The sequence below is a fragment of the Ascaphus truei genome, chromosome 8 (genome assembly GCF_040206685.1).
Source record: "Ascaphus truei isolate aAscTru1 chromosome 8, aAscTru1.hap1, whole genome shotgun sequence".
Taxonomy (NCBI): Eukaryota; Metazoa; Chordata; class Amphibia; order Anura; family Ascaphidae; genus Ascaphus; species Ascaphus truei.
In genome coordinates, this window is record NC_134490.1 from 55,207,216 (window position 1) to 55,226,362 (window position 19,147).

General features: G+C 45.3%; 1 protein-coding gene across 7 annotated transcripts in view; it reads left to right on the forward strand.

Annotated features, from left to right (window-relative positions):
- Positions 1-18,289: 18,289 nt before the first annotated feature.
- The window catches only part of TACC2 (transforming acidic coiled-coil containing protein 2), an 83,674-nt gene continuing 82,816 nt past the window's right edge, over positions 18,290-19,147 (forward strand). For 5 of the 7 annotated variants that reach the window (XM_075612073.1, XM_075612080.1, XM_075612078.1 and 2 more), the window contains exon 1: positions 18,294-18,848. The gene's annotated coding sequence lies outside the window, so the exon portion shown is untranslated. Of the gene's footprint in view, positions 18,849-19,147 lie in introns of all 7 variants that reach the window. The other 2 variants (XM_075612087.1, XM_075612086.1) reach the window with 2 other exon arrangements.

The following is a 19,147-nucleotide window of genomic DNA, read 5'->3' on the forward strand; positions in this document are numbered from 1 at the left end:
AGCGCTTGTACCTCTTTAGCAGCCTGTAGCTTTTCTTCCTGCAGCGTTTGCTGCTTCTCCTCAGCATACTGGAGGTGCGTACGCAGACCTTGCAGTTGGTTCTGCAGTCGGTGCTCTGCTTCAAACATTTCCTTGACGTGTTCTGTCAACTCAGAATTTTCTTTTTTTAATCTTAAATTTTCTCTTTTTCCAGTCTCTGTACTATTCAGGGCCTCCTTGCAGTCCACCTTCCATTTTTGCACATCTGCTTGGAGGCGGGCTGTCTCCTGGCGTGAGACTTCCATCTCCAGGTTTAGGCTCTGAAGCTCCTTCTGAGAGACTTTGAGATCTAAGTTAAGATGTAGGATAGTTTTCTTTGAAATGTCCAGCTCCTCAGTGAGACTGTGAAGTTCCTTTCTGGAGACTTCCAGTTCTTTGCGGCCGCTGTTGATCTCATGATGTGAGGCATCCAGTGCTCTGCGGAGTGTATGAACCTCCTTCTGAGATACGTCTACCTCTGTCCGGACACTGTTGAACTCCTGTTGTGAGGCATTCAGCTCTAGGCGAAGAGTGTGCATCTCTTGCTGGAAGACTGTCATCTGCTTCAGTGCCTCCTCATACTTCCACTTCAGCTTAGCCATCATTTTATCAGATTGGCTCTGCTTTTCATCCATGGCGGTAATAGTAGAGTTTGCAGTGTCTAGCTCAGTCTTGAGATCGTCCAATTCTGTCCTGGCCAAAGAGTACATTGTGAGCACATTTTTCTGTAGCTTCACGTTATTTTCCCGTAGCCGATCACAGTCACGCCTGGCAACCTTCAGGGCATCCCCAGGGCTGGTCAAGGGATCGTCACTCACCGGTTCCGGCTCCGCTTCCCTGGGATGGTTGGTTGAAGTTTTTTCACTATTAGCACTGGACAGACACTTCTTTGGGGTACATGACTTCTACCTTGGGCCCTCTGGATATTCGGTCATCCGCGGGACGACTTCTCCATTTTCTCTAGGCTGCAGGGCATTTCGGACCCTCTTTTCCTCCGCAAGATCTGCAGATGTGTCTGTTCCTTCCACGGTAAGTGAAGAACCGCTTTTCTTTTTTTGCCTTTTTGTTTTGGATGACACCGTCCCCTCAGGGATACTGGGGTCTCCATCTTCATTTGAAATTTTAGCAGCATCACTGGATCCACCTGGCTTTTCTTGCAACTGTAATAGCTGATGGAAATATTCGGTGATCCACTGCTCCCGCTCTTTCTCCTGCCGATCATATTCGTCATCATAGGGAGCGGTCTTTTCGGTTCGTACCGAGTTCAGGCACCCCCACCATTCTTGGGGTGTTTTGTGGGTGTGACTCGGTTTGGGTCCCCCATAAGAGATGTCTTCCTCCTCATCGGACTGGAAGGGCCACTCTTCTGTGGGGTAGGGTTCATTACAGGAACGCTGTATTTTGTCCTCCATTTTGGGGCCATCAGGTATATTTTTCTTCCTGACCTCAGGAGGCGCTATTGCAGCTGTTGTCACTGTATTCGCTAGAACCCCAAATACAGGCAGTCCTTGTTTTACAACGCTTCGCTTTACAACGAATGGCTTATCCAACGCTGTGCAATGCATACCTATATTCATTTTTACAATGCCAAAATGGCTTATCCAACGCTCTTACAACGCTTTGCAACGTTGTGTATGTGTCTATATATATATACACATTCACATAAATAACGTTGCAAAGCGTCGTAAGAGCGTATATATATAATTTTATACTATATAATATTATATTATACTATATTATATATTATTTATTATGTTATATTATATATATAATAGAGTATATACAGGCATACCCCGCATTAACGTACGCAATGGGACCGGAGCATGTATGTAAAGTGAAAATGTACTTAAAGTGAAGCACTACCTTTCCCCCACTTATCGATGCATGTACTGTACTGCAATCGTCATATACGTGCATAACTGATGTAAATAACACATTTGTAACAGGCTCTATAGTCTCCCCGCTTGCGCACAGCTTCGGTACAGGTAGGGAGCCGGTATTGCTGTTCAGGAAGTGCTGACAGGCGCATGCGTGAGCTGCCGTTTGCCTATTGAGCGAGATGTACTTACTCGCGAGTGTACTTAAAGTGAGTGTCCTTAAACCGGGGTATGCCTGTACACTATATAATTTATGTGTGTGCTGCATATCTTATTGCCTGCATAAAATATTTGGTGTATTTTAGTGTTAAAAATGCCTTCAGGATGGAACCTTTCATTTAAACAGTGTTCCTATGGGAAAGCGTGTTTCGCTTTACAATGTTTCGCTTTACAACGCCATTTTGAGTAACGCATTGTGTCGGATAACCGAGTACTGCCTGTAGTTGTAGTCCTACAGGTGGGCATATTTTGCGTGTAGAGGTCGTAGCTCTCACAGGCCTCTCAGTAGACTTTTCCTTCCCTTTGGTAAGTTTTACAACATTAGCATTACTGTGCATGCATTCATTCTCAACGTCTGAATAAGGCCTGAAGGGACACTGCTCCGTGTGGTGGGGTTCTTTACACCAGGAACAAATTTTCTTCCCTATTTTTACAGAGTCTGTATTTGACTTCAGCTGGGTGGCCATTTTAAATTCCCAGGGTTCTATTTCTTTAAATACAATGCTTGCTAGCTGCCCATTTTCTGGCTTCAGCAAAGGCATTTGCTTTACACTATTTACTTGCTATGTGCAATCCCTCCGCTTCAGCAACAGAATTTGGTTTTCTGCTTGAGTTCAGTAATTTTCAGTCTCATCTTTGGGTATTATGGCATTCACTGTCCCAAGATACACAGGCAGACTTTTTTTTTTTTTTACTTGCAGAAAAAAAAACATTCTTTGCAGTGGAATATTTCTTTCACTCCCGGCAGGGTAACTCAACACTCAGCAATTGGCTTTGGAATACCTTTTACACAGTTCAGCAATCTCTTTTTCCCCTGTAGGGCAATTTGACACTCAGCATTTGTTTGCTGAAAATTCCCCTGCTTCAGCACAGTCTTGCATCAATTTTCACACTTTGCTGCATATACTCCATTCACAGCTGGTAGTCCTATGCGGTGTGGCAGTCTTTACTTTTTTTTTTTTAACGAAAACAATAAAGCCTAGCTCCTCTGGAGCGCTAACTCACTTCTTGAACCCTGACTACTGCTGGAAGGCAAAGCCCCTTTAATTCTGATCTCTGCTGCAGGTGAATCTTTGTTTTTGTTGCTCAGGTTTGTTTGCAAGACTGTATGCAGGCAAAGGCACAAAAAAAAAATTCCACAGGCAATCTCCGGCCCTTTAAACTTCAAAGGCCACCTCTCATCCCACTTCTGACACCATATGTAGGAGGACATGTGCAGAGGTATATAATGGAGACTGTTTTAAGGTGAAATTAAAACAAGGCTTTATTGTGCCTGTCGCTTTAAACACAACAAAAAATCAACATCAGAGACATAGTAAGCCCAATAAAACTTGCTCCACTTTGGCATATATGTATCCTTCTATTCCAGCCCCTTTTGACTGGGTGGCTACCCAGGCTATTCATCAGCCCAAGTCATATTATATATATATATATATATATATATATATATATATATATATATATATATATATATATATATATATATATATATATATATATATTGTGACATAGTCCAAAGATGTTAGGCAGCTTTCTGCCCCATTTTAGGTCAGAAAATGCAGGAATAGTTACAAATGATCCGTTCCACAGCTTCCCATTAACTCAGGCAGCTGGATGGAAAATCCAGACCACAGATTACAATGGCTCTAGTTCTCCCTCACCTGCTCTTCTAATCACATGCACAGGTATTTAGAGCAGAGAGGTTTGCATTTCACTCTCTCTCCTTAGAGCCTGGAGGCTGGGGGTGTCGCTGCTCCCCTGCATCCAGTATCGGGGTTGACGGTCCCTCCACGTATCACAGTACCAGAGGATTTGCCCGGACGCCACAAACAGATAAGACAAAACAAATGGTTACTGCTGTTGCTAAAAGACTGTGCTGTATCTTGTGACCCTAAATGAGAGAGCATTGTTTTAAGCTGGGGAACCAGTTTAGTTGGCCAGCAGCTGTTAGAGAGACTGATTCTGATGTGTAGTTAGATCCCTGAAAGGGATAGGATTTTGCTTATATGATTTTGGTTTTATTTCTTGAAATAACAGTGTGGGAAATATTGTAACACTGAAATATGTGAACTGCTGAATGAAAGTATCTGAGTACCTCTAACCTTCACATGTTAAAGCTGCAGTACCTTACTTGGATGAAAATAAAGCAGGCAGAAGCCTGAGTTAAGCAGCATAATACTTTGCATGATCCTGTTTGTTGTATAATTAACCCTAGAAGACTGTGTCGGGAAGAACCCAGACAGACGTCAGCGCTACAAAAGAGGGGCGTTTGTCACATATGGTGGAGAATGCGGGTCGACACTAAAAAGTCTGTGGGTTTGCAAATAAATGCGGGGGTTTAAAATGGCCGCCGAGCTGAACTAAAGTACAGATGCTATGAGTGAAGTCTGTCCCACTGTGTATATCAGTTGTGCTTCTAGCATACACAGAGAATGTGCGAAGTGTGGATGCAATAGCACCCTGAACCCAAACAGAAAACCAAAATGTTTTGCTGAAGGAAAAAAAAAAAAAATTGCATCTAGCAAGTGCTGTTTGTAAAGCTAATGCCTTTTGCTGAAGTGAGTGAATTTGCAGCTAGCAAGTGCTGTATGCAAGTTGCTGAAGTGAGTGAAATTGCAGCTAGCAAATTGTCCCTGCCGGGTTTCTAAAATGGCCGACGTGAAATGTTTGTTTTGTAATATACATAATCATGAAAAACAGTGTCCCTTCAGGCCATATGATGATGATGACGACTCGTATGTGGCCCCTGGAGGAGAGCCGTACCCACAGATGAATTTAGTATGCTGGGCCTGTCATAAAGTAGGTCACATGGAAGATGTGTGCCCCAAAATTTTCAAAGACAAACAGCTGCAAAAGCAAGCAACGCCCTGTGAGTGCAAGCAAGATGTGGAAGCTACCAGTGAGTGTGTGCCCAGTACCACTGATATCTCTGGAGCTAATAAAGCAAAAAGAAAGAAGAAAAAGAAAACTGTTCCTCAAGTCACAGGGGAAGTGACCGAGCCACTTGAACCTGCGCTGTCAGGACATGCGTCAGAAAGGCGCCGAGATGGGCTGCAGACCGGAGTGACCGGCAAAATTGTCACGGGAACAGTGGCAAAGGAAAAGGAGGAGCAAAGGAAAGCTGAATCCTTGAACCAGGATAAAGAGGCTTTGGTTTCTGCACTCCAAGCTGCCCGCCATGATTATGAAGTCCTGCGGCAGGGATTGATGAAGGAGCGAGAATGTTGAAAGAAGGAGCAAGAATCTAACAATAAGGTGCGAGAATGTTGGAACAAGGAGCGAGAAGCGAACGCCGAGTTACAGAGGTGTATACTTCCAGCTTTACAAGAGCACGAGGCTTTGAAGAAAACAGAGTCTCTCTTACGGAGTGAGCTGGAAGAGGTGACGACTAGTCTGGAAAAGGCCAACACCGTAATTGTCACCATGGATGAAAAACAGATTAAGTCTGACAAATTGATTGCTATCCTAAAACAGAAATATGGGAAGGCTCTACAAGAGGTTCATGCGCTCAGCACAGAGGTGCAACACTTACGCCTGGAGGGCCACGGTCTGAACACAGAGCTGGGAATGTTGAAGCAAACCCATGAGAATGCCCTAAGTGAGTTAGAGACTGTAAAGCAAGAAAATGAGACTCTGAAATTGGAAAATTCAGATTTGACTGACCAAGCAGAAAAAGTAAAGAAACAGTTGACTCAGGAAAAATTAGAAGTGCAGGAAGCACTGATGCACACTCAGAGCCAGCACCAGGAAGAAATGGACGCTCTGAGAACAGAATTGCGACATGTATGCACAAAACAGAATTCTCTCGTGGAGGAACTTAACATTTTGAAAAAGGAGAAAAGCATTAGAATAATTCAGAAGCACTGCAAAGCTCTTATCCAAGGAAGAAGGGAAAGAGAAAATTATCGGCGTAAACGCGCCGCAACTATCATCCTACAGGCTGCCTACAGAGGGATGAAAATTCGTCAGTTCAATCGCCGGAATAAAGCAGCCTGTGTTCTTCAATCATTCTACCATACCCGCATGGTACGAAACAGGTTCCTCATTATGAAAGGAGCAACTATAAAAATTCAGTCTCTGACTAGGATGATACAGAACAGGATTCGCTATCAAACCCTGAGAAATGCGTCACTGGTTATCCAGCGGTACTTCCGCCTGAATAAATGTAGACCTCAGGAAAGAGAGGCCCAAGACTACATGCCTGCCGACTGCAAAGGTAAAATGCCACAGGGTACAGCCGGAGTTAGTGAGAGCCCCATCAAGGTGAAGGTGCTCCAGGTAATCAGTGCTTCATCTTCTAAGTACCATATAATTGCCCCAAAGGAAAAATCCCAAATCTCGGAGAGTGATGGTCGTGAGAAAATACATGGCAGTAAGAAGTACCATAAAGGTTCAAAGGTCGCAAATCAAAAGCGACGAAGGTCAACGCTGGCCTTGAATTTTTCCGGATCTCGCCACTCTGGGCCACAATATAAAGACAAAGACTATCCGGCCCCAGAGTTCCGTCAGAAGCTAAAGAAACAGTCCAGTCATTTGCAGTTTGCAGCGGCCTATGAAATAAAGTCAGGAAATGTAATGGACTGGAAGTCAAAAAAAAAAAAAAAAAAATGTGTTTGGGGAATTGACCGATATTTTTTTTTTGTTATTACACATGTGGACTATGTCACGGACACTTAACTATGCAAATAAGCTATTGTAGTTAAGGTATATTAGGCCTCTAAAATAAGCATTTTGTCAAGGTTACAGTGTTATATTGGTTCTCTGTTTTGAAAATGTAGCTAAACTACAAATTAATATACAGGGTTGATGGCCCTTTCAGTTGGTAAATTATATAATGAAGTTCATATTCGTGTCATGTGAATACTTAATGTTGTACTGAGGAGTTAGCTCAAGTATTTCAGGGAGGACGCTCACCCCAGTGAGGTCCATAGCCGCTCACCCCAGTAGGTGTGAGCTGGGGAGGGGGATATGTGACATAGTCCAAAGATGTTAGGCAGCTTTCTGCCCCATTTTAGGTCAGAAAATGCAGGAATAGTTACAAATGATCCGTTCCACAGCTTCCCATTAACTCAATGGAAAATCCAGACCACAGATTACAATGGCTCTAGTTCTCCCTCACCTGCTCTTCTAATCACATGCACAGGTATTTAGAGCAGAGAGGTTTGCATTTCACTCTCTCTCCTTAGAGCCTGGAGGCTGGGGGTGTCGCTGCTCCCCTGCATCCAGTATCGGGGTTGACGGTCCCTCCACGTATCACAGTACCAGAGGATTTGCCCGGACGCCACAAACAGATAAGACAAAACAAATGGTTACTGCTGTTGCTAAAAGACTGTGCTGTATCTTGTGACCCTAAATGAGAGAGCATTGTTTTAAGCTGGGGAACCAGTTTAGTTGGCCAGCAGCTGTTAGAGAGACTGATTCTGATGTGTAGTTAGATCCCTGAAAGGGATAGGATTTTGCTTATATGATTTTGGTTTTATTTCTTGAAATAACAGTGTGGGAAATATTGTAACACTGAAATATGTGAACTGCTGAATGAAAGTATCTGAGTACCTCTAACCTTCACATGTTAAAGCTGCAGTACCTTACTTGGATGAAAATAAAGCAGGCAGAAGCCTGAGTTAAGCAGCATAATACTTTGCATGATCCTGTTTGTTGTATAATTAACCCTAGTAGACTGTGTCGGGAAGAACCCAGACAGACGTCAGCGCTACAAAAGAGGGGCGTTTGTCACAATATATATATATATATATATATATATATATATATATATATATATATATATATATACAACAGCTATCACCTACCAGCATCCTTTCAGTTTATCATCAGAGCTCCGTCATAGGAACCCTGTGTATATGTTATTTGGACATACTCCATATCCTATACCATACAGATTTGGGGATTAGCTCTCCCACGTATTTGGGGTACCATGGTGGGCCTTAGAGGAGCCCCATTTACCCTCTTTAAACACTGTGTCACCCCCACCCAATTGTAAATACATTTGTATGTATACCCTACATTTATGGTTATATTCTTTATTGTTCCTGAATAAATCTTTTTTTGTTTTGCGTCGTTGGGCACTTTAGGCTATCATTTTGGGATTATACATTGTCCCACCTTTTTTTTGTTGCCCCCATTGTGGGTTTCTTTTCTAGTCTGGATTGCTATCCCGACTAGATTTTTGTGCTCCTGTATCCCTTATTCCCTATGCACCATGGGATTTTATGCTATTTGTGTTATTTGTGGAGAGCGTAAAACATCTTTCTGTGTTTTGAAGATCAACAATTGACAGAATAAACAGGCCCTACCATGGATCCCGCCGGAACAGACCTGACCCACGCTCGGACGATTAATGACTTGCAACGTATCATGGTTGGCTTCCAAGAACATGTTTTCAACCGTCTTTGTCGTGTGGAAGAACATGGTGCACACTGGGAAGAACGTGTCGCCCTGTAGGCGGACATGTGCAGAGGTGCATAATGGAGACTGTTTTAAGGTGAAATTAAAACAAGGCTTTATTGTGCCTGTCGCTTTAAACACAGCAAAAATCAACATCAGAGAAATAGTGAGCCCAATAAAACTTGCTCCACTTTGGCATATATGTATCCTTCTATTCCAGCCCCTTTTAACTGGGTGGCTACCCAGGCTATTCATCAGCCCAAGTCATATAGATATATATATCTATATGACTTGGGCTGATGAATAGCCTGGGTAGCCACCCAGTTAAAAGGGGCTGGAATAGAAGGATACATATATGCCAAAGTGGAGCAAGTTTTATTTATATATCAGACAACAGTCAATGGAAAATAAAGTCTTATCTGTTTCCAGGGTTGCTGCCTTTTCTCCGGATTATCAGCATCCAGGTTTAGAAGTCTTATTTGTCAGCTCCAGAGATCTGTGTTCTCTTGGTCAGTCTCTCCTGGGAGACTCAAGAACCTCTGCTCTGTTTCCTTGTTCAGCTCACACGTGAGCTAAGGAGTCTCTCTTCCTGTCTCAAAGGCAGGCTTTTTCTACCACCTGCAATCAGCCAGGTTGTGTTAGTTAATTGCCTACCAGCAGTTAACCGCCACACTGCTGGATTAGAGGCACATTTGTGAACAGGGATAAGTCCCCTGTTACACGCCCGCTTGGAAGAAATTGCCGTCAGCTCTGCCGAACGAGCCGCCGCCGCAGGAGCTGAAAACCGGGAACAACGTGGAGCTTTAATCGCCGCATCTGTTCAAAACACTGTGCCTGTGCAAACCGTGCCCCGTGTACCACTTCCAGAATTTTTTGGGGGGAATAAACAATTATTCCGGGATTTCCTTAATCAATGCAGACTTGTGTTTAAACTGCAGCCTCCATCTATAATAGAGACGTAGCGTAGGTTGGACTGATCATAACTCTGCTCAAGAATGTGGCTCTTGCTTGGGTCTCCCCTATGTTAGAACAGGATAGCCCACTACTAAGGGATCTGGAGGGATATACCGAAGCCATGAGTTTGATTTTTGATGACCCAAACCGTGGTTTAACCGCTGAGGCAACTCTGAACAATCTTCGTCAAGGAAGACGTTCAACAGGTAAGTACATGTAAGGATCGGGGAGTCACGCCGTCTTCAGCGTGCTCCTCACTCACCCCCACTCACTGCCGAGGCTCCCACCTCCTCCGCTTCTGCCGCTACTGGTTCCATCTCTCCTGCTAGGACCACCCGGCAAACTCCTCGCGTGCGGGCACCACACTCCGGGCTTAATGCCCCCTCCTCCTCCAGCTCGCGTTCTCACGCCAATGTCGGGGGCGCGCAGCACGCGTTCGGCACACACAGGTCTCTCCTCAAACCTCGTCAGGAATCCTCATCTCACCTAATTCCTGCTCCGGATTTACCAACCACAATCCTCACTGTTGACGCACCTCCACGCTACAGGTTTCTCATTGGTTGATCTCTCCTACTTATGCTCAGCTGCCCCACTGGCAAATTGGCTGAGCATAATTCAATGTTCCGTTGTGTTCATTGCTTCCTAGCCTTGCAGTCTTGTCTTGTCCTCTTGTTTGCAGCTCTCTGTTATTGACCCGGCTTGTTTTGGACTCCGCTCTTCTGTACTCCTGACCCCGGTTATATCGAATATGCGTACCTCTCCAACCCAGACCCAGCTACCTTGACCAACCTACACTCCAGATGCGCCCACGCAGCTGTGGGTGGTGTTTATATCCATCCCCACTTCGGCCCAGCAGTCACGCCTTGTTTGTGGTGAGCACATCGTGACAGTATGCCTCTGAGTTCCGCAGATGGGTTACCGATACTGAGTGGAATGAGGCCACCCAGAGATATCATTTTCGGCAGGGCCTCTCTAAGCAATTTAAAGACGAACTGGCCAGGGTGGGTTCAGGACTTCCAGAGGGGTTTGAGGAATTTGTCTATTTATGCACTCAAATCGATCGAAGGTTTACAGAAAGACGACGGGAGAGACAGGGGTTCGTACCAAACAACTCCGGGGTCAGAGATGTCAGCACCCCAAGGCTTTCCATGGAGACCGAGGAAGAACCGATGCAAGTAAACACATTGTGGGGACCTATTTCAACTGGAGAAAGGAATAGATGCCGAACGGAAGATCTCTGTTTGTATTGCGGAAATTGGGAACACTATCTCGCCGATTGCCCAAATAAGTCCAGGCGGTCTTCTTTCCAGAGCCCTAGGAGAAATCAGCTGCATGCCATTTCAAAGACTTTTCTCTGCTTCTCAAACTAAAGGTAACCCTCCTTCTCTTCATCCACACCTCCTGGTCCCTATTATAATCGAGGAGGGAACACATAATTTTCAACCACAGTAATGGTCGACTCGAGGTCGGCAGGGAATTTTATGGACATACAATTCGCCAAGAACCATCCTTTATACCCAAGGAATCGCCAGAAAGGATGGAAGTCGTTGACGGTACTCCCTTGAGTTCTGAACCTGTTACCCTTGAAACAAGTAACTTAACACTAATCATGGAGGCCATTCACCAGGAGAAGATTTCATTTAGTCTCATTTCTTCGCCTTTGTTTCCAGTGATTCTAGGAATTCCATGGCTCATGATCCACAATCCACTAATTGACTGGAAGACCAAGACACTCACGTTTCCCTTTGAGTACTGCCAGCTAGCCTGCCTACCTAAAACTCCTATACCAGAGTGTGTGGGAATATATAAGATTTCCTCGTCCCAAGAAAATCTACTGCCAACTCCATACTCTGAGTTTTTGGATGTGTGTGACAAGAAGAACGTAGATACGCTTCCCCCACATCGTTCTTATGACTGCCCCATTGAATTATTACCGGGTGCTGCCATTCCTTTTGGAAGAATCTATTCCCTCTCAGAACCAGAATTAAAGGTCCTCAACGACTACCTACAGGAGAATCTGTTGGGAGTTTCATTCGGCCCTCCACTTGCCAGCAGGCGCCGCTCTCATTCGTGGGAAAGAAAGACGGTTCTCTCAGTCCCTGCATTGACTATCGGGAACTAAATAAGATCACAGCGAAGAACAGGTTTCCGTTCCTCTGATTCCCGGACTTTTGGAACAAATTCGGTCAGCCAAGATCTTTACCAAATTAGATCTCCATGGGGCGTATAATTTTGTCCGCATCCGACAGGGTGACGAGTGGAAGACAGCCTTCTGGACCGATGATGGGCACAATGAATACATAGTGATGCCTTTTGGACTCTGTAATGCTCCTGCTACTTTCCAGCATTTAACCAATGATGTTCTCCGAGAGTTACTGGACCAGTTCGTAGTGGCATACCTGGATGATATCCTAGTCTTCTCAAATAAAATCCCGGATCACCAGAAACATGTCCGGATCGTCCTAGAGCGTCAACGAAACCATAAATTATACATCAAATTAGAAAAATGCGAATTTGAAAAGACCAGCATGCAATTTCTCAGTTACGTCATCTCCCCTGAGGGTTTGAGTATGGACCCAGGCAAAATTCAAGTCATGGTGGAATGGCCAACTCCACAAAAGGCGAAGGACATTCAGAGATTCATGGGCTTTGCTAATTTCTATAGACATTTTATTAAAAATGTCTCTGGCATTATTTCCCCAATCACCCGAGTCACACAGAAAAAACTCCCCTTCAAATGGTCTCCTGTAGTGGATGTGACATTTGAACAGTTGAAGTCACTTTTCACATCTGTCCCTATCCTCATTCATCCAAATCCGGAACTACCATTTGTCATGGAAGTGGACACATCCGACTCCGCTGTTGGTGCCATCCTTTCACAAAGAATCGGACCCAAGATGCTCCTTCATCCTTGCGCTTTCTATTCATACCAAATGTCAACAGCGGAAAGAAAACACATCAGAAACAAGGCACTTTTGGCGATCAAAGCTGCATTCTCAGAGTGGAGGCATTTACTTGAAGGAGCCAATCACCCAGTTACCGTCTTTACAGATCCCAGGGACTTAGAATTCATTCAATCCACAAAGAGGCTGTCTGCGCGACAAGCTAGGTGGGCTCTATTCTTCGCAAGATTTCAGTTCCACATCTCATACCGCCCGGCTCCAAGAATGGGAAGGCTGACGCCATGTCACGGTTATTTCCTAATCCGTATTCAGATAAAGCGCAAGAAGGAACTATTCTACCAAATAAGATTTTTGTTGGGTGTTACGTTTTCCGCAGATCTCCTCGCATGAATTAAGGGAGCCTAATCAAATGACCCTTTTCTTAATAAAACTCCACCAGAAGCTGAACTATTTCTAAGTGATGGTTTGTGGAACTGTAAGGACCGTCTGTTTGTCCCTAATGAGGTAAGATTAGAAGTGCTCTAATTAATGAATGACTCCCGACCCACCGGTCATCCAGGTGTCCTCAAGACACAGGAACTGCTCTTTTTGGTGGCCTAAAATATCCCAAGATGTTAAAGACTATGTCCTCTCCTGTGAGACCTGTGCTAGCACCAAGACTCCTCGAGCATCACCTGTGGGTTTGCTACAGCCTCTTCCAATTCCTACTCATCCTTGGGGGTCCATATCAATGGATTTTATTGTTGACCTACCCAGATCAAGTGGACATAATACCATTCTTGTAGTAGTGGATCGACTTACAAAGATGTCTCACTTCATTGCTGCACAGAATCTCCCTTCAGCAGACCAGACAGTCAAGTTGATCTTGAAAGAGGTATCCCGGCTTCACGGGGCTCCAGATGAAATCATATCTGATAGAGGGGTGCAATTCTCTTCAAGATTTTGGAGAACTTTCTGTTCCTCTCTAGGAATCCGGTTAAATTTATCATCTGACTATCATCCACAATCGAATGGCCAGACCGAAAAGCCAAACCAGACTTTGGAACAATACTTACGGTGTTTTGTTTGCCACCTCCAGGATGACTGGATTGACTTTCTAACTCTAACTGAATTTTCGGACAACATCTCACACCATTCATCGACACAAAAGAGTCCATTCTTCTGAAACTTTGGATTTCATCCTACCTTTATTCCTCGTATTCCATCTTCGGGTCCAATTCCGGCAGTTATTGAGATTCTTGAGATTCTGCGAGGCGTCCAGGAGACCCTCAAAGAGACACTTCTTTTGTACCGTACTTGAGCCTCACGAGCAGCAAACCAACACCGTGGAAAGCTCCCCAGAGTTTCACGTTGGGGATAAGGTCTGGCTTTAAATGAGAAATTTACGATTGAAAGTTCCAACCATTAAATTGGGACAAAAATACATTGGGCCATTCCGCATTTCTGCATTGATAAACTCCCAGAGGCTATTAAAATACACCCGATTTTTCACATCTCTCTGTTGAAACCATTTTGAGAGAATCCATTTCCTGGACGAAGTCTTCCTCCCCCTGATCCTGTCTTGGTGTATAACAAAGAAAAATTCACTGTGGAGAGAATTTTGGACTCCAGGTTACACCGAGGGAGACTACAGTACCTGGTCCACTGGGGGGGCTTTGTCCCAGAGGAGAGGTCCTGGGAACCCAAAGATTTTGTACATGCCCCACGACTAGTCAGAGCTTTCCACCGGAGATAGCCAGACAAGTCTAGAAAGGATCATCCGGAGAACGCTCTAGTAATGTCATGTTCTAAGCCTACAGTACCCATATTTGTCCACCGGGATTGCTGCTACTCTGCTAGCTCTCTCAAGGAACATTCCAGACCCTGCAACTTGACACCTTTGCACCTGTGCTCTACTCTCATCCTGCCTATATAAACTTCCCCTTCCTGTCTGTCAGTGCCTGTTTATACTGGTTCCTCAGCTCCTGCTAGGTTCTTGTGTTTACTGCTGTTGCTATTGCTATTATCCTGTTCCAGTCTCCTCGTTGCTGACCTCTGCTTGTGACCCCGACCACGCTATCTGCCGCTTGCCTCCGACCTCTGCTTGTGACCCCGACCACGCTATCTGCCGCCTGCCTCCGACATCTGCTTGTGACTCCGACCATGCAATCTGCCGCCTGCCTCCGACCCCTGCTTGTGACCCCGACCATGCTCCTTGCTGTTCCTGCCACTGGGATCCACTCCAGCAATCAACCCATGACAGTATACTCTAAATGTGCAGCATTTTGGAGCACGTCCAAGCTGGGAAGTGTCCAACTCAAATGAATCCCTGATAATAACTGTGCCTGTCCAAACCAGACTGTGACGAAGGGGGGTTTCCCAGTGCCTCTCCCCGTCTCCGTTCCCCTTACCTACTCTTCTCCACTCTGAATCACCGCCGACGTCCAGTCTCCGCCTGCTCCCTCCAGGTCCACTCGGCATACAGAGAGGAGGGGGAATGGCACGCAGTGATGATCAAACCAGGCCACACGAGGTTAGCACCCGAGGTCCCCCGCAACCCTCCAGCAGTGTCCTCACCAGCCGCTAATTGCCTCCTTTGCTCCCTGGCTGCCATGCTACCCCACTCCAGCAGCGGGATGGAGGGGGCAAGGGACGGCCATACCAACGATCCAGCGTGGAAAGGTAGAGACTCCACGTGGTGACTCCTTTGTCTCGCATTGGTGTTGCTGTGTCTGGGAGTCCCCCATCACCTCTCTCTGTTCCGGCACAGGTTTTCACGCCAGGGAGAGGGTTCTTTGTTTTTAAATCAGGTCAGGTTAGTGGCTAGTTGTAAGCCCCACACTTTGGAGTTTGATTGGCATGGGGCAGAGCTATGACATCACCCTGACATGGACTTCTCTGATAGACCTCTCTTCTACTGGCAAGCTCCCTGATTGGTGCAGCTTTGGCTTATAGACTTTAATGGGGCAAGAATCCCTTAAAGGGGCATGCACTGGGAAAGCCATTTTGATGCTTTGTGTCTCCCTTGGAACACGTTGGTCCATGCAGCAACTCCCATTGCCTCGACGCCAGCCCAAGGATACCTTCCACACCCACGGACTGTAACTGAACTTTGTAAGTTACAATAACTTTTCTGCTACCCTCCCCTTTTATTTGCTGTTGCAGATCTGTATGTAATCTTTTTGTTAACTGTAAATTTCTATATTAAACCCCTTGTTAAATAGCTCAATTGTCGTGACTGACTGTTAGCTCATGTGGTTTTCGGTAACTTGTCATACTGTATGTTATGTTGTTTGGTTAGGGTGCTCACTGGAAATTCTGTGACCCTGGCATTTGGCTTGGGGCCCATTATCCCCAGTAATCCCTAGGTGACAGTATAGACAGAAACGCTGGTCCTTGAAGTGGGATTGACTCCTTGGGTGAGGCTGGGATTTCCAGGACTGGATGGGAGTGTATCCTGTGTAGGAACAGTGCTCTTGTGTGGGTCTCCTTATAGCCTGGTTGGTGTCAACACTACGTCCTAGTGAGTTTATGCTAGGATTGTTACTTATATGCACTGTGATTGCTTAACTATACTCAGTGAGTTCTGGAAGCCCTGAGACCCTCTGAGTTAGCAGACATCCTACTGCTGCCAGAAACCCCCAGGGAATAAGATTACATTTGTGAATTAAGTCTCCCAGTGAGAGCCTGTGGACCCTGGGATGGGGTGGGAGGTACCCCAGGTATAAAAGTATCTCTTGGGTGGGTTCACCCTAATGGTCCCAGATGGTGATGAAGAGTAAGCTAAGATTAAAATGTATGTTTTTGGGCATTTTTTTTTGCCAAAGCCCGAGTGGGAATTCCTTGCGGTCAGTCTCACCGAGCCTCTTTCCGGTAAAAAATCTGGATTTTAAAAGTTACTGATCTTAAAATTCATTCATTGATATTTGATCAATGTGGATATATAATTGTCAAATTTCTATTTTATGTAAAGTGAGTTGTACACGTTGTAGAATTTCAATATTGTATACTGCAGGAGGACCCTTTGGGCATTTAGGGCATTCTAGTCCTTTAATAGTAATTAGAGATGCATCGCCTGCATAACCCACTCCCCCAATGAAGTCAGTTGTATGACGAAATGCGTTGGATCGAAATGTCATCACATGAACACGGATCCAGGATCCAAGCGAAGTTCTCTTGAATTTGAAACGCAGAGTTTCGTTAACTACAGAGGAAAAACCAGACTGTGCGGTTTTTGAAACATTGGCTTCCATACAAATTGGATCTAAATTCAGAACGTTGTCCTTTAGAAACTACACGCGCAGCTGATTGCAGCAGATCTTTGGATTTTATTATGCAATTAAAGATCGCATGTTTGTGAGTGTAATACTTTTTTTACCTTCACATGTTTTATTATTAAAATGATATGTTACTATGGAGCACTATTAATGATAATAATTGCGATCATTATTAATATTAATAATGATGATATTAATTGCGAATATTAATTGATATTATTATTAGTAATAGTGGGAATGATAGTTTCTATGTACTGTTTTGTGGTGTATTGGTATTTCTTTAGGGGACTGTAGGAGATGTGTGCAGAGGTTTAAAACAGGAGACTGCTTTTGGAAAATAAATGTAGGCTTTATTTCGGCCTAAAGCTTTAACATAAAATACTGCTTCTGTTCAGCATATAAGGAGTGAACCAAAACAAACACACCTAGCTCCGCATGGAGCGCTGACTACACAGAACTCAGTCACTAGCTATGGGATTGGGGGGCTAAGCCCCTTACCAACAATAAACCACAAGTTCAGTCTGAGGTAGATTTACCTTCGCCCCTCCACCCCCCCACCCACCTACTTCCTGGTTGGAGCAGGGGTTGTGAAGTTTCAAGCTGCAGGGTGATCTCTCCTGCACGGTCCCTTCCTGGATCAGAGAAAGCAGCGTGGTCCCTCTTGTGCGGTCCAGGTGCACTCAGCTTCCGGGATCAGAGAGTCTCTGCAGTCACTACTGCACTGAACTAATGAGCCAGGTGGAAACTGGTTAATTGCCCCAGGCTTCAGATTAACCAGTTCCCCACTGCACTCAGTAGCTATAGATAGGCATTTCCAGTAAAGCCATTAGTCAGGGACAGCACTCTGTCACAGGGACCAAATTATTTGTACAATGTACATCATGAGTTCAACTTTGGTGTAAAATGTCTTAAATTAATATATAATACTTAATAACACACATACAGTAAGTCAGTTCATGTTCTGCAGTCCAGAAAAAAAGAGGGGGAGAGGAGGGGGTGGGGAGAGAGAGAAATGTAGGGGCTGAGAGAGAGAAATGGAGGGGGGGAGAGGGGGGGGGGGGCGAGAGGGGGAGGGGGGGTAGATAAAGGGGATAGGAGGGGAGAGGGAGGGAGAGGATTAGAGAGAGAGATTGACGGGGGGGAAGGGGGGGTGATAGAGAGAGGGGGGAGGGATGGAGGGGGAAAGGCAGACAGTCCAGTGACACTGTGGCCCAGCTGCTCTTTCGGCCTCTCATAGGCCCTTACTCAATAAGGCTGGAGAATATTTTTGCCCCGTTCATCTTAAGGTTAGGTCAGTGACAGTGTCATGAAGCCGCTGGCTTTACAGTGTGAGACACAACCATTTATTACTAACCCTTTCTATGCCAGAGGGGCCTGCCATCAAAAAGGTGCCCCGCCCATCGCAGGTACACCTGGAGCATAGTGTCACTGTGTATTACTCTTTCCCTGTCACCTGTCCCTCCTCTCTGCTGGTGATCTCGTTCCATGCTCCCTGCTTTGTCCTTCTGACTGGTTCTGTTTTCCTGCCCGTGTTTTCCCCCCCTGGTTACATGTCGCAAGAACATTTCCAGGCCCGTTATGTAGCTCCGGAGTCAGATTCCTCACACTTCACAGGAGTTTCAAATCCCATTTATAGAAACTTGCTGCATGTGACCTGCTCAGGAGAGAGGATCAGCACCCAGAGAGCAGAGACAGGGGAGGGAAGCAGGGCACAACCCGGAGAGAGAAGCAGGGCAGAGGCAGGAGAGAGAAGCAGGGCAGAGGTAGGAGAGAGAAGCAGAGCAGAGGCAGGAGAGAGAAGCAGAGCAGAGGCAGGAGAGAGAAGCAGAGCAGAGATAGGAGGGAGAAACAGGGCAGAGACAGGGGAGAGAAGCAGAGCAGAAGTAGGAGAGAGAAGCAGAGCAGAGGCAGGAGAGAGAAGCAGGGCAGAGACAGGAGGGAGAAGCGGGGCTGGGAAGGAGAAGCAGAGCAGAGACTGGAAAATATAACTGGTTGTGAGAGAGCAGAGAACTGAGATAAACAAGTCTTGGAGAGAGGAAGAGACTGGAGAGAAGTAGGATTGAGAGAGAGAATAGAGACAGTAAAACGTGAAACTGAGAAAGAAGAGTCAGGAGAGAAGCTGCCATCAGGGACAGAGAAAGATAAGAAAGAGACTGGGGTAATTGATCAGGGGCCGAAGAGATCAGAACTGCTGATTCCTTTGAATCTGGGATATGGGGGTAAGTACTCGTGGAATGTACATAGATCTAACCTTCATAACCCTCATTCTGTTGATCCAACAAAAGAATCTATCACAAATACACATATATTTAGTGTTATTATTGGTATGACAGCAGCACATAGAAGGGGCTATATATAAATATATATATATATATGCAGCATCCTAGCATGAACAGAAACACGCTGTAGAGATGTTCCTGCCAGGTGAGCTTGCAATCTAAGTGTAATATTGAGAGACGTAGGCAATTGTATGAAGATATAAACATAGACATACAAAGACACATGCAGACACTGCTGG